The sequence below is a fragment of the Carlito syrichta genome, unplaced genomic scaffold (genome assembly GCF_000164805.1).
Source record: "Carlito syrichta isolate Samal-C Ts95f unplaced genomic scaffold, Tarsius_syrichta-2.0.1 Scaffold312747, whole genome shotgun sequence".
NCBI lineage: Eukaryota > Metazoa > Chordata > Mammalia > Primates > Tarsiidae > Carlito > Carlito syrichta.
The window spans coordinates 199,436-214,613 of NW_007256843.1; the positions used below are offsets into that span (position 1 = coordinate 199,436).

Here is a 15,178-nt window from a genome sequence, read left to right on the forward strand (position 1 = left end):
TGCTGGGCTCCGGTGATCCTTCCGCCTCAGCCTTCCGAGTAGCTGGAAATACAGGCGCGCGCTACCACGCCTGGCTAATTTTTTTTTTGGTTTATTGTAGAGATGAGGTCTCGCCAAGTTGCCCGGGCGGGTCTCGAATCCGCGGGCTTAGGCAATCCACTCATCTCAGCCTCCCAAAGCGCGGGATTATAGGCTGAGCCACCGAGCCCGGCTAGCTCTGAACTTTTAACCACTGTGTGCACTGCCTCTCAAAACACGCACTGAGCCCCTGCTGCATACGAGTCAGGCACCAGGCTAAGCGCTCAACAGATTGATCAATGATGGCCCCAACCACCCCACTGGAATGACCAGGTCTGGGAAACAGGAAACCGCTGCTCTCCTGGAGACTGGGCCTCCCTCAAGTTCCTGCACCGAAGGCCTTGGGTCAATGTCAGAGACACAGGGACTCAGCAACAACACCTCTTTGAGACAGCCCTGTTCAAGGTGCTGGAAGCATGACCCAGACCTCAGACCTGGACTGCCCCTCCAGAAACCTCAGGCAGGAAGGGATCAGACACCACCAGTTCACAAAAACAGCGCAGGGAGCCCACACCAGGCTGGGGTTCAGGGAGGGCTTCCTGGAAGAGGCAGTTTCTTGAAAAAAAAAGTTCAGAGCAGAGCCCTGCGAAGCACTACCGAGGCCAAGAAAGAATTGACAATATTCGTCTTCTGTTTGTTTAAAAATTTGATGTTTTGTGTTCATCATGAACTTTTGTGTTAATTTTGATTTTCTAAAATGGTATTAAAATATTATATACCCTACCTAGCTGGGCACAGTGACCCTACCTGTAATCCCAGCAATTTGGGAGGCAAAGGCAAGAAGATTGCCTGAGCCCAGTGGTTCAAGACCAGTCTAGGCAACTTGGTGAGACCACGTTTATGCAATCAAAAAAAAAAATTAGCTGGGTGTGGTGGCACGCCCCTGTAGTTCCAGCTACCTGGAAGGCTGAGGTAGAAGGATCACCTAAGAACAGCAGGTCGAGGCTGTGGTGGCCTTGAGCATGCCACTGCACTTTAGCCTGGGTGACAGCGTGAAACTCCGACTCGAAAAAAAAATTATATACCTTGATTATCAAGCTTTTTGGTGCTCCCTTAAATTCTGCATGCGAGGCGACTGCCTCATTTGTTCGCCCTAACCCTAGCCCTGGTTTGGAGGTTTCAGCCCCTCAGCTGCTGTGACACATCCCTGGGTCCTCATCTTCTGGGAGACAGGGACCTAGCAGAGGGGAGCAACAACCCGTTTCAACAGCATGGCCCTGAGCGGAGGGTCTACTGCCTCCCAAGGCTTCTACCCACCTCTGCTCCTGCCTCTCCTCCCCGCTTCTCCCTCCAGCACCTCCCGGCTGTGCCAGCCACAGTCTCAGCCCTGTCCAAGGCCTGTCCACTGTTCCCGATGCCCTCAAGCACTCCTCACCACCTTTAACTTGATCCAGCCCCGAAATTTACAGATGAAGAAACCAACACCCACAGGGAGGAAGTGACTTGCACAAGTCGGCAGGGACATACCCCGGACCTTAGCTAGGCTGCGCTGGTCCCGTCTATGGTTTCCCCCATGTCACTTCTTACATCAGGCAAATGGGGAGCCCTCCAAATTGTCTCCTGAAAATGAGTCAACACACCACATCCTCCCACCCTCAGGAACTGGCTCTAGGCTGCCTCCTCCAGCAGGTCCTCCCTGACTGCCCTGTGGGCTCCTAGGCTTCCCAGGCTGAGTCCCTCAGCTCAGCAGTGCTTCTGCTCTCTAGCTGCTCCATTTTTGTGGTGGTCCACCTCCATCCAACCCCCAGTGTAGCCTGGGTACATTGAAAGCCTGCATCCCCTCCTGTCCCTCCTGACTTCTAGGATGGGGCTCAAGACCTAGCTGGGCTCACAAGGGTACTCAGTCCCAATCCAGAGGTCTGTAAGGGTCGTCTGGAATCTCTAATCCTTGCCAGCCAGTCCTTCAGGTCTGCCTTGAATCCCTCTTGCTGGAGCCAAAGGTTTGGCCCTTCTGTCCTCCACTACTTTAACCCCAAAGGCAGAGTTCAGATCTCGTCACCCCTTCTCTGTCCTAGCCCAGCAACTCCCTCGTGACATTCCTATCTGCTACTGACTAGTGACACCTGTTCCACCAGCCCAGCCAGAAGGTGACCCAGAGCCTTAGCCAAGGGCAGACTCATTCCAGCCTCCCCCATTTCCTGAGTGCCTGCCACTGGGTGACTGTGCCCCATCCCTGCTGGATGTCCACTTTCGTCACCTCATTCGTTCCTGTAAAACCCCAGGGCCCAGGATTCCTCTCCTGTCATAGAGGCTGTGAGAGGTGGAAACTCAGCCAGCTGTCACCTGCTGGAGCCTACAAGGCCTTCAGAGGACAGACTGCCTCTGCCTGGAAGAGTCAGAGAGGCTCCCAGAGAGGACTCCTGACCTGGGCCTTGAAGGACAAGCAGGAGGCCATTGGGTGGAGACAGGGAGGGAGCCATTCCAGGTAAGGAGACTGTGTGAGGCCCAGGGCAGGAGCGGGCCTGGTGAGTCTGGAGACACCCATGGGACAGGAACAAGGACGCCCAGAGAGGCTGGTGACTGGCCATCTGTCCTCAGAGCCTCCTTTACATTCTGATTTGCATGTGTGAGTCAGCCCTGGGTCAGGGCAGCCTCAAGTTCCTCACCACTTCCACACCCAGCTCTGGTATCCTCCTGCCAGGCTGCCTCCCCAGATTACATCCTCAGCTTCCCCTCCGCATAGAGCTCTGCTCTGGGTACAAGAAAAGAACCAGCCCAGGCAGGAGCAGCAGGGGAGAGAGGCAAGCCCAGGGGTCTAGACCTGAGGCCTCAGCTCGTCCACCCCCCTCCCCTGAATAGTCTCCCCCCACCAGGCCCTGGGTGAGCCAACACAGGCAGGCTGGGCAGGGATCCCAGCGTCCAGACCTCAGGAAGCCCCACACAGGAACCAAGAACATACACTGCCAGCTTCAGCCAGGCCTGGGTCTACAAGCCACACCCCACAGGTCCCACAAAGGCACACCTCAAGGGCCACATCCCTCCCAGGGTCGCCGCCTCCCACCCCACCTAGTAGAACACAGCAGATCTGCCCCCTCCCTGCCACACGCAGCTCCCCACCAGCGATCCCAGTGCAAGCCCCAAGTTGCCCAAGAACCACCCCCCACCCCCTCTCCAACCCCAACCACCAAGTGATACCTCTGGGCAGGGCTGCGTCAGTCCACTGCCCTCCAGGCCTTCTCAGGACTCTGGGAACTCAAGCAAGAAGCCTTAGAGTGACTTCCCGTAGATATGAGGAACTAGGTGGGGGTTGGGTTTCCAGCCTGGCGGGTGCAAAAGTGGCCCCAGCTGCTGCAGAAACCACCTCCCTCCAGCTCACCAGCAGGGTGGCAGGTGCATCAGGTGGGCAGTAACTGACCCCTGCACCAGAAGGCCTACTTTCCGTCTCACACTGGTGGCCACTGCATATTGGCCCCAAGAAGGCACGCTGGGGTCTTCTGCTCTACCCACTTCTGTACCCGTGTCCCTGCCCTGTAACTGTCCCTGACATCAGGAGATTCCTGCCCTGTCCCATCGGTGGTATGGCCTGTCTTCTGAGGTCTTCCGAGTGCTGGGGGCTAGTGGGAAGCAGCCCCTCAGGGAAGTAAGGACAGGGCAGGGGCCTCAGGGCCGCAACAGCTTAGTGGGGAGCTGAGGGCCATCAGCAAGTCTCCAGATTCCAGGCTTGAGACCCCTCCCCATTCACGACAAGACAAGTCTGGGTTCCGGGCCTGGCTCTACCACTTCTTATCTAAAGCCCTGGGCAGGTCGTATCACACCTTGAGCCTCAGTTTCCCACTCCACAAAGCAGAGCCATCAGTCCCTGTCTCAAGAACCTGGCACCCAGCTGACCATGACATGTCACCCCATGTGTACTAGAGGTCAGCTTGCTACTTCTGCTCACTTCTCCACCACTAGGCAGTCACTTCCTGTCCCCAACCCTAAGCTCTTAGCCAGTCCTGACCAGAGGGGCCCTGGGTGCTGGGCCTGTAGTGAGGCTCCAGTCTAGACCCCCTCAGCATCTTGAGAGTCTCAGTTACCCCAGAGGCCAATGACTGACACACCCCACTCCCAGTCAAGTCCCCCTGCAGGATTCCAGACTAGACACACCACTAGATACCATGCACTCTCCTTCCCACAGGAAATTCACCAGCTCCCCTCCTTGGGGGAAGAGACACAGGAGGAAAGAGCTCTCTCCAGCCCAGGTGGAACTTTAAGCAAATTAGAAAAAAGATGCCTCTTCTTCCAGAAGCCCCACGCCAGGGCATGAAGCTCAGCAAGAAGAGAAGAAACAAGGCTAGCTTTCAGTGCTCTTTTTCCTGCTTTCACTCCCACCCACCCACCAGGTACCCTTGAGCAGTGCACAACATGCACACCCACACACGATGGACCTGGTGAGAGGCAGGATGTCTGAACAACCTTCTTGCAGTAGTCCTGTCAGCATCCCCCTAATAAAATACTAGATCAGTTTCAATAATGACCAAGGGACATTAAAGACTATGGGACAGTGGACATCCCTGGCCCCCAATTTCAGGTGTAACCCTAACTCCCACCCCGATCTTGAAAGACTTTCACTTTCTACAAGCTTCATGTTTGTATCATTTGAAGTTTCACAATTGTGCATCACTTTATAATTAGAAGAAAAGTATGATCAATGTATTTTATGTCACAGAACTGTGTCTGTGCCCCAAAACCGTCATTAGAAGGTAGTTTTATGATTCCAAATATAACATGAATATATGACCAACAGAATTATTATAAGTGAAATGGCTGATTTCCTGGGTCATCTTGACTGGAGAATAAAAGAATGAGACCCGAAGTCCCCTCCCTGCTGCCTAGTATCTTCCCAGGGTCTAAGACAGGGCTAATCAGATAAGTTATCCTCCCAGGTACACAGAGGCCAGCGGCAGAGTGCAGCCCTCAACTCCCACATGGGAAGGAAATGAGCCCCACTGGGAAGCAGACGCCAGGGTCCCCACGGAGTGTCCTTCAGACACCATCCGGCCCCACCCTGGTCTGAACCTCACCCAGGAGTCGCCTTCTTGCCCAAACCCCACCCCAGGATAGGATCAGGTGAGGTCAGGTCGGAAATGAGGTGTGGGATGAGGTGGGACAGTATGAAGTACTTCACTTGCAAATCAGTGAAGCCGACAGGCAATGGTTTGGTTTTAGGGCTTGTCAAAAAGTCTATTACACCCGACCCGCTCCAGCTCCACCATGTACCCATCCCCCAACGGGTCACTGGGGACCACTGCCCCCCTCCCCAACTCCTGCCTGGCCTACTATGTCTTGATGCACCCTTCCCTTCATCTACGCTGCCCCCGTTCACCCCAGGCCTCTCAGCTTGCCTGCATCCCTGGGCCCCCATCCCTGAGTCCCCCGCCCCGGCCAGTGGACTCATGCGTTACAAGGCAGAACTCCTGACCCTAACCCTCCACGGGGCTACCTCACCTAGCTCAGGCCCTTCCCAGTCTGAAGGGTGACCTGTGGAGACCTCGGGGCACCAACCACAAGCATCCGGGCTCTGGCCCGGCCCCTACCCTCAGGCACAGACACAGCCTACAGGGCTTGGGGGCTTCCTGAAGACCCTCCCCCACAGAAGGCAAGGGAGGCCTGAGGAGCCACAGAAAGACTTCAGGGAGAGCCTCCTCTGTGACCAATGCCCTCGAGGGGGAGTGGAGGGGACTCTGAACACTGCGAATGAGGCAGAAACAGGAAGAAAGGAGGCTGACCGCAGGAGGGTGGGAGCATGCAGTGCTGACCACAGACTCAGAGGTAGGAGTGGACAGGTCCAGAGTAGCACACAAGCCCCAGGGGGAAGGGACAGAAGGCTGCTAGGCTCGCCCCTCTTTGGGGGCCCTAAAGCTCCTGCCCAGGGAGAAGGAGGGGCTGGGTGAATGCCTCTGCTCCCCAGAACCAGAGACCTAGACCTGCCCAGTCTCTAGGGCCACCCCCTCCCCCGGAATGGGGAAGGCAGAGATAAGCAGCCCCTTGGGCTGGAACCTGAAAGGGAAGCTGCTCACGTTGGCTGGGCGAGGTGACCAGATGGGCGGGGTGGGGCGGGGCTGGGCTGGGGGCTGGGCCGGAAGTGGGGGAGGGAGCCACGGGCTTCAGCCTCCAGCTTGATGCCACTGCATAACCAGACAACAGGAAAGGTTCCCTGACCTGGCCTCCCCTCTCACACCAGTTTTCCAGCAGGGCCACAGAGAGCACTGGAGCCAGGCACAGTGGCTCATGCCTGTAATCCCAGCACTTTGGGAGGTGGAGGGGAGAGGACTGCCTCAGTCCAGGGGTTGGAGACCAGCCTGGGCAACTTGGCAAGACTCCGTCTCTACAATAAATCAAAAAATTAGCCCGGAGTGGTGGGTGGTACACGCCTGTGGTTCCAGCTACTTGGAAGGCCAAGGCAGAAAGACTGCCTGAGCCCAGCAGGTCGAGGCTGCCATGGCTGCGAGCGTGCCAATGCACTCCAACCTGGGCGACAGAGTGGGACTCCAAGCACTGGAGCCCACTTGCCCAACTCAGCCATCCAGCTTAAAGCAACAGAAGGTTGTGCTGTTGTCGGGCCTACCAGCTACCTGGCACTGCACCAAACACATCACGTGAACTGCCCCATACAATCAACCTAGAAAGCAGGTGAGGTAGCCCGCTTTACAGATGAGAAAACTGCTTCAGGGTGGCTAAGTAACTTTCTCAAGGTCATACAGGAGCCAGAATCTCAACAAAAAGCCCCTTGAGGAGACAGCATGGAAACAAGCAGGGCCCAGAAAGGACACAGAGAGGTCAGGCAGGAGAGAGAGAGGGAGGTTGAGTGCCGACTGAGATGGGCCTTGAAGGCCATGCTAAGATACCCCTTCTTACCATCCAGATAACAGGAAGCCATGGAGGGCCCCAAGGTGTTCTGGGGATAGGGCACACTATGGCAGTAAGCAGGAGTTCCTCCTGCTGTGGGACTTGGGAATTCACATAACTGCTCCGAGTCTCAGTTTCCTTATCTGTGCAATGGGATTATGACAGCTCCCCCTTTCAGCTTGTGAGGACTAAAGATATGCCTTTAAAACAGATCCTCAATCTAGCCAGATGTCACTCCACTGACGTCCCACCTCCCTCAGAGTAACAGCCAGAACAAGCACATGGCCTATAAGGCCTGTGAAGTCTGTCCCTGTGCGTCCCTGCCCCTTGCCCGGACACCTGCATGGCTCCTTCCCATGTTTTCCCAGCACCTTCTCAAGTCCAAAGCCTTCCTTCCCTGACCATCCCATCTAAAAGAGCACACCACCAGCCCCTATCTCCCTGGCCTGTGTCTTTCTTCAGCATCCCACTTAGGGATATGTGTTGGCTGACATCAGACCCCTCGAAAGGAAGGCACAAGCCTTGTCTTATTCACAGTCGTATCCCCAGTGGCCAGTATCCAGAAACGCTCAATTAGTGCTTGTGAAATGTAGGAACAGCACCTACAAAGGCCTGGCTTGCAGCAGGTGCTTAATACTGGCATCTGCAATATTTGCAGCCTTTGTTGCTTCCTCCTGAAGGTCCCTTTCGTCCCCCCTCCTTCTCAGATCCTTCCCCAGGAAGCCTCTGGAGCCACTGTGGGCAGTGGCAGGGGGCTGGGCACACACATGGAGGCAGGAGCAGGGTCTGCAGAGGGTTGGACTGGGAGGCCTTCGGTCTGGGCTTGACCCCAGCTCACCCTGCTCTGGAGACCCCTGGACAGGGGTCTGCCTGGCGAGAGGGGCAGTGTGGGGGCAGTTGGATTAGGCAGGCGTCAAGGTTCAGCCCAGAGGTCTGGGAGTTGGACATTGGACTCTGAGGCTCCCTGGAGCTCTACGGGGGGTGGGGGGTTGGGGACTATCCCTTCTTTCAACCTCTGAGGCTCCCCTGGGGCACTTCCGCTGGGCTGCCTCACAAAGCTAGGGACACCCTATCACAGGAGGAAGTGTGACTCCCAGAACCCCTCATGCTGCCCAGTGCTCAGCCGCTCCCCAGAGCGGAACCACCCCAGCCTTCCAGGAGTCTCAGAGACCAGCTGCCAGCCCTGAGGCAGCCGCTGCCTCTCCCCTGCCTGCCTATCCTCCCATGGGCTCCCCGTTACCCCGTGGGGCTCCAAGGGCCTCCCCCATGGCTCCTGGCATGTGCCCCTCCCCTGCGTCTCATTCTCTCCACTCCCAGGTACCAACACCAGCACTTCACCACCAGTCCCTCTACCTGGAACATCTTTCTCTACTCACCCTTCAAGTTCAAGTGCCACCTGCTCCCGGAAGCCAAAAGTTCAAGTGCCACCTGCTCCCGGAAGCCGTCTCTGACTCCCACGGTCACAGTCCTGATCACGCCAGATGTGACCGTCTATGACTGTGTCTGTCACATACACTCTCAGCCCTGGCTGGGTGCTCTTTCAATGCAGGACCAGTATCCCGAGCCCCTCATCCCAAAGGTGGCACAAGTGAGTATCTACTGACCAAATGAGCATCCCAATGTCATACATGGAGAGTGAGTAGCCCAGCAAGTGACGACTTGCCCATGGTCACACTGCAAGTCAGTGGTCCAAGTATGGTTGGAACCCGGGCCCCAGCCTCCCAGCACCAGGTGCCCCCGTTCCACCCAGAGCTCACCTGGTTACAGCTCTACCCTCCTGCCCACCACACCCCAGCCCCACCTTATCCCAGCCTGCCCCAGGCCCAACCACCTGCTCCTTAAGCATTTAGGAACCACCTCACCCAACCCTGTTCATCCCAGAAGGGAAAATGAGACCCAGAAGGGGCAGGAACCCAGTCAGGGCCACACAGCAAGTCAGGACCCGGACCCAGGCCTTGGCCCCCCAGCCTGAGCTCAGACCCCTCCAGCTGCCTGTTCCTTGGAAGAACTGGGGGCGAGGGGAGTCCCCTCGGCGACCTCAGAGATACTGGCACAAATCCCGCCCCAAGTGGACTAGGCCAGCTCTGCCCTGAGAAATGTGGGTTTTCAGGCCACAGGCAATAGAGGTAGATGAGCGTCCTGGTTCATGTCCCTGGAACAGAACCACCAGGCACCCCGGGTTCGCACACCTTAGGCTTAGCACGTCCATCTTTAGAGCAGAGAAAGAGACAGAAGGAGGAACACCCTCAGTCTGAGCAGAAGAGGTAGGCCCTTAGTCAAGGCTCTGGCAAGGGGGACCCTGCCCCAAGCTGTCATGTTGTCATCTGGAAAAGCATCAATCCCCAATCCTCAGAGGGGGATCCCGTTCTCCCTATCAGGCACAATGTGGCCTTTGGGAACAAACTTGTGTTTTAGCTGCAAACCCACTGGAAAAAGGTCCCCACTTCAGAGACTAAGCCTCGCCCCACTCACACATCAAGGGGTGTGGAGCTGGGCCCCTCCAACCCCAACCCACAGGGATAGTGAACGCTGACCACCCTGCACAAAGTACTCCACAGAGGGATGTGGTACAGGCAGGGGCTTGGAGGCAAGACCCAGCAGGGAGCCCACCCATATAGGAAGTCTTCCAGGCCTCCTACCAGAGGGGCAGACAGGTACCAGAAAGAGCCGGGGGAGGCACTGTGACATACTGCCAAGGCCCAGCCTCCAGCACCCTATGGTGCAGATGCCTCAGATGACCTCAGATGGGCACTGGGCAGAATGGGAGATGCCTGGCTCTGCTCCTTCGAGGCTTGACCTGGGTCTGCTGAGCCACGTTCCATGCTGGCCCCAACGCCCAGCAGTGTGACCCTGACCTTGGTCTTCAGACTGGCCAGCACCAGCCTTCCCCAAGCCTTCCCCCAACCCTGACCTGGCATACACAGGGATAACTCCACTGCTATCAGAGTCCCCTGGCCTGCCTCTTCCCACTGCCAAGACAGCACTTCTGCTCCCTCCCACCCAACCCAGAGCGCTCCCATGTTTCTTGAAAGGGAGGCATCTGGTGTGTACGCTGGGGTAGTAGTTGCAGACAACACAGAGCCTGGGGGCCAGCTGTACCCCTGACACACCAGGCAGCCCTGAGATGCATTCTAGGCCTCATCTGTTTGGACAGTGTGGTTGGTTCTTGTCCTGTGCTGTTCACACCTGGGGGCTGGTGGGCCTGGATGATTCCAGGAGCTGCTCCCTCCTGTTCCTCCCAGAAGCTTCAGGCAAGCGGAGTTCATTGAAGGCACATTACCAGCTGAAGGCCCCTCACTGAGCTGGGGCTGGGGACAGACCTCGTGTTCCTGATTCTAGGCTTGACTCTAGGAAGACCCTTGGTCTCCCGTATTATGTTTGAGGGGGACAGGAGAAGGGGATGCTCAGGACAGGACAGTGCTCTCTAAGCTGGTAGGGAAGCTGGCAGAGGAGACCCCAGCACCTGGGAGGCCAACTCACAGTGGTAGCTGAGCCCTGCTCCTGTCCCCTGTCCCAGGGAACCCACTCCAGCACTGGCCTAGCCAGAGGGAGGCAGGGTCAGACCAGGTTCCTAGAGGTCCCTCCCCCACATTCCTTGCCAAAATTCCAGGTGTGGCCCCTGGTCCCACCCTGAGAATGGGGACAGAGAAATGACTATTCTGATCCTCCTCTCCTGTCCCTTTGCCTTCACAGTAACAAAGGTAAGGACAAGGAGGAAGGTGTTGTCACATCCTCCCAGGGAAGACTCTCTGGTCCCTGAATCCTGTGGGCCACTCTGGCCCTGAGCCTTCCCCGCCCCACTTGACCACAGGTGGTCCCTGCATCTTAGTCTGTGGGTTCTGGAACCAAGTCCCCAGGTCAGTCACTGACACCCCGGCTAGCACCACCAGGCAGCCTGGGAGGAGTCAGGTTCCCAGTTTGATCAGGGAGAGAGAAGTGGACTCTCTGACCAGGCAGAGAGGGCAGGGTCTGGGGCAGGGCCCAGGCACGGAGTGAAGCGCAGATCTCAGAACGCTCTACCTGGGCTCCAGGTCCAGCTCTCTTTCCTCAGTTGGGAGACCACAGGCAAGTCACCTACCTCCCACTGAGGTCAGTCTCCTCACTCATCAGCAAAATGGGGTCTGGGGGAACCACTGTATTAAACTAAAGCCACCAGGACAGGACTAGAGCAGAAGCCAGACCTCCATAAGGTGCTGGGGCCGCGGGGAGCAGAACTTGATGGCAATTAGTCCAGTCTGCAAACAGGACATCCTGCAGGCATCCTAGTGTCTGCCTGTCACCCTGATGGGAGTTCCCAGGACAGAACTGGGAGTGATCTCCTCTGTCTATGATGACTCCCAGACTGTGAAGCAATGGAAATTCAGATTCCTAGCTATTCTGTGTAATGGATGATCTTGGGCAAATCAAATCACTTAACCTCTCTGGGCCTCAGTTTTCTCATCTGTAAAAAGGGAACAATCCTTAAGATTATTGTTGAGGATTAAATGATAGCAGTATTTAAAGTGCTTAGCACCCTGGCACATAGTAAACTTCCAAGAACAACAGCAACTGTGGCTATTATTACTATTAAATAATAATTAACTACTGCTAAATAACAATTTTTAAATTGAACTGGTCACTTAACTCCATATTACCTGTCCTGGTGATTTAGGACGGATGTCCCCATTATGGGTCAGGCTATTCCCTTCTGAACAACAGCCCAAAGGATGAGAGAGACAGACAGACAGACAGACACAGGAAGGCCATGCAGAAGGTAAATCATAAACTGCCATCCCCCACTGTCCCTGACATCTGGGCTCATCTGCCTCTTTGAGCTGGGACTGTCCTGACCAGAGGCCGGGTTGGAAAGTACAGGTCTGATGGCCTGACCAGGGTTGGGGTAGATGGACAAGATGTCTTCTCTGATTAGAGCCGGAGGCACTGGCATTGAGCTAGCGGAAGGCCCTGAGCTCTGTGGGAAGTGTACACCGGAGGGTGATACCTGGGGTCCCCCCCATATCCTTACACTGTGCAGACCGCTGGAGTGGCCACCCTTGGCACAGAAGCCTTGTGAAATATGAAACACCCCCCTGCACGGGGTTGTGGAGGGCACTGAGTATGAGAAAAGTTGAGAGGAGCCACCCAAGGGACTGGACTCTGTCCCTGAGGGAGGGACAGGCTGCTTGGCTAGGGTCACACTCTGTTCAAGGCTGCCTTGGTCACCAACCAAGGGAAAGTCCTCATTCAGCACTGGGTGGAGCTCAAGGATGAATCAGGCCAGGTCAAAGGAGGCAAACATGTACCTGAGTCCTGATCCTGCATGACCACCTACCCATTGTGCTCCTGGGCAAGTCACCTGACCTCTCCGTGTCTCAGTTTCCTCATCTGTAGAATGGTGCCTACCCTCTGGGGTTGCTGGCAAGACTAAATTGGTTAATAAACATAAGAGTGTCAGGCTGGGCACGGTGGCTCACATCTATAATCCCAGCACTTTGGGAGGCGGAGGCAAGAAGATCTCCTGAGCTCAGAGGTTCAAGACCAGCCTGGGCAACTTGGCAAGATCTTGTCTCTATAATAAATAAATAAATAAATAATTAGCTGGGCATGGTGGCAAGCTCCTGTGGTTCCAGCTACTTGGAAGGCTGAGGTGGCAGGATCACCGGAGCCCAGCAGGTGGCTGTGAATGTGCCACTGCACTCTAGCCTGGACAGCAGAGTGAGACTCCAACTCAAAAAAGAGTATCTACAACAGGGCTATGGGCATGTTTGCTGATATCATTCTCATTGATGTCATTACTCAGTTTTCTCTGAGATTCAGTTTCTTCACCTAAGATACCGGAGGGCAGTCCTTGTCTTATGCAATGGAACAATGTTAAATGACATCTGTGCAGTGTCTGATACACGGCAGGTACCCCATCAAGGAGTATCCCCCTCCCTTTCCCTCTCCTTTCCTGGAGAGAGGCCAGACTAGGAGTCTGAGCTGGTCCAGAGCTCCCTGAATGGAAGAGTGACCCTAGGCTGATCTCTGGCTCTCAGCCTCAGTCTCCCCATCTGTGAAGAAAGCTTCTGGGCCAAGTAGTCTCTTGGTGTTTGTGGCCACACCCACTCTGGCCTCTCCCCACCCACATTCCCTCCCTCCTTTTCCATCTCCAACTGATACCCTGCTCTGCATCTCCTCCTGATTGGACAGAACCCTGGGAGCCTGAAGCAGAGTAGAGGGGACAGCTGGGGGGCAAGGGGCATCAGCCCTCAAGCAGTCCAGGACCGAGTCCAGGCTCCCAAGGGTTAAGACCCAGGGAGAGGGGCGGGGGGCCAGGGTCAGCTCTGGGCAGACGGGCCTGGAGCCCAGGGCCTGCCTCCCCTCCCCCTAGCCAGGGAACAGAGGCCACTTGTTTGGGCATTGGCGGATGGCTTTGAGCTCAGCCAAGGGAGAGTGGGGTGGGAAGGAGGGAGGGCCCCGGAGAGTAGAAGGGACTCCCCCCTCTAGCCGGTCCCCTAAGGCCTGGTCCACCACTGGCCTCCAGTACTCTTCAGAGGCCCCCCACCCCTCCACACTGAACCCTTACCCTGGGTTCTCCCTTCTCTTCAATCAAACACTCGGTGCTGGGGGCAGGACATAGACTCAGGCCCGATTCTGGCCCCAGCACAGTCTCTTTTGGGGCACAAGGCCAGGAGAATCACTCCATCCTGCAGATGGGGAAATGGAGGCTCTGGGAGTTCAGGAACTTGCAGTCACATAGCGCTTGGTTGCTGCACAAGGGCTCTGGGCCTCAGGTCCCAGTCAGTGTCATGGCTCTGTGGACCCTCTCTACTGAGCCCCAAAGAGAACCTTCCTAAGCTGTGCCATTACACAGGGCCAAAAAGCTGGGCAGGATGGAGGGGAACAAGGAGCCCATCTCTGACACCCTAAGTCCTAAAGGACCTGGGATTTGAATAGGGAGAAAACTCTAGAGGGTGAGAGAGGACAAGCAACCTGCACAGAAGGCTGAGGTTCCATGGTGGAGCCCGGGGGGCGGGGGCATAAGACTGGGACTGAACTGGGGGGCCTGAATGCCAAATTACCTGGGGACGATCAGGGCCCTGGTAGCCTCTGCTTACTCCACCTTGTCAGTCATCAGGACCCTGCCAGAGACACCCCTCCTTCTTCACTCAGAGAGCAAGTAGCCAGTGGGGAGATAGGGTTCCCAGGCCAGGGGCCAAACAGTATCAACTAGGCATGGGACACAGGGATGAGTTCTCTCCTCACTCCAGCCAGCCACTCCTATCTCCATGCCATCCTCAAACACAAGTTCCTGCCTCTGCACAAGCTATGCCCACCTCGGAGGGCTCCTACCCTTGGAAATTGCCACTTAACCATCAAGACCCATTCCAGCGGGCTTGCACCTGTCCACACCTGTCTTCATGCCTCTGCTGGGCTCCTGCCACCCTATAATGATCTTGCTGGGTGGTCTCCCCCAGAGGGCAGGCATCATGAGTGCCTCAGTCTGGAACCCAGCAGCCAAACTTGTCTCTAAGTACCTCACATGTCCGGCCTTGAAGCACCCCCTCCCATCTAGTCTGGGGGTCAGAAAAGGCTCCCCAGAACATGGAATTTAAGGGAAGGGAGTGCAAATGGCAGAAGCCAGATGACCAGGGTTCCCCAGCACCAAAAACCTTCACTGGAAATCTGGGACCAAACACCCATCCCATCCCCCAAGCCTGCACTCCAAGCCTGCTCTCTCCAGGCCCAACCACCCACTCCCAACTTGACCCCATTCAGTGAACACACACCTCCTTTCTTCCAGCAACTGGGCCAGGTAGGGGCTCTTGGGAAGCCATGCCCCCATTTGGTGGTTAGGAATTGAGACCGGAAGTAGCCTGCCCAAGGTCACTGGAGCCCCGGGTCCAGGGCATAGGGTCACACAGACCTACAGAAATGCAAGGGTCTGAGCGGTCAACGAGGCGGAAGCCTTTCATTCCACAGATGAGAAACCAAGAAGTCCGAGGACGGACGAGGTGGGACCCTTCACGCCGAGGGGCTAAGGGCTGGAAGCCCCGTGTCCTGCTGGTTCACCCTCCTCCCTACCGTCCCTGGCCCGACCGCTTATCCTCAGGAGGCCGCCCCGACTCCCACCCCTAGGCAGGTAAACAGACAGGACGACCCCGGGAAGTAGACGCCGGGCGCGGAGACGCCGCGCGGCCTCGGCGTTCCCTTCTGCAGAATGGGAAACTGCAGGCCACGATTGGCGAGGGAGCTGCGGACGGGGAGGTCCCGGCAGCCACACTGACCTGTTTTGAGCAAAGGCTCCACGCGG

At 56.4% G+C, this 15,178-nt stretch overlaps 1 protein-coding gene across 1 annotated transcript in view; it reads right to left on the bottom strand.

The window, feature by feature from the left end:
- ARAP1 (ArfGAP with RhoGAP domain, ankyrin repeat and PH domain 1) overlaps positions 1-15,172 on the bottom strand; it is a 60,398-nt gene extending 45,226 nt beyond the window's left edge. Inside the window, exon 1 of the mRNA XM_021718580.1 lies at positions 15,153-15,172. The gene's annotated coding sequence lies outside the window, so the exon portion shown is untranslated. The remainder of the gene's footprint in view (positions 1-15,152) is intronic.
- Between the last annotated feature and the right edge of the window lie 6 nt (positions 15,173-15,178).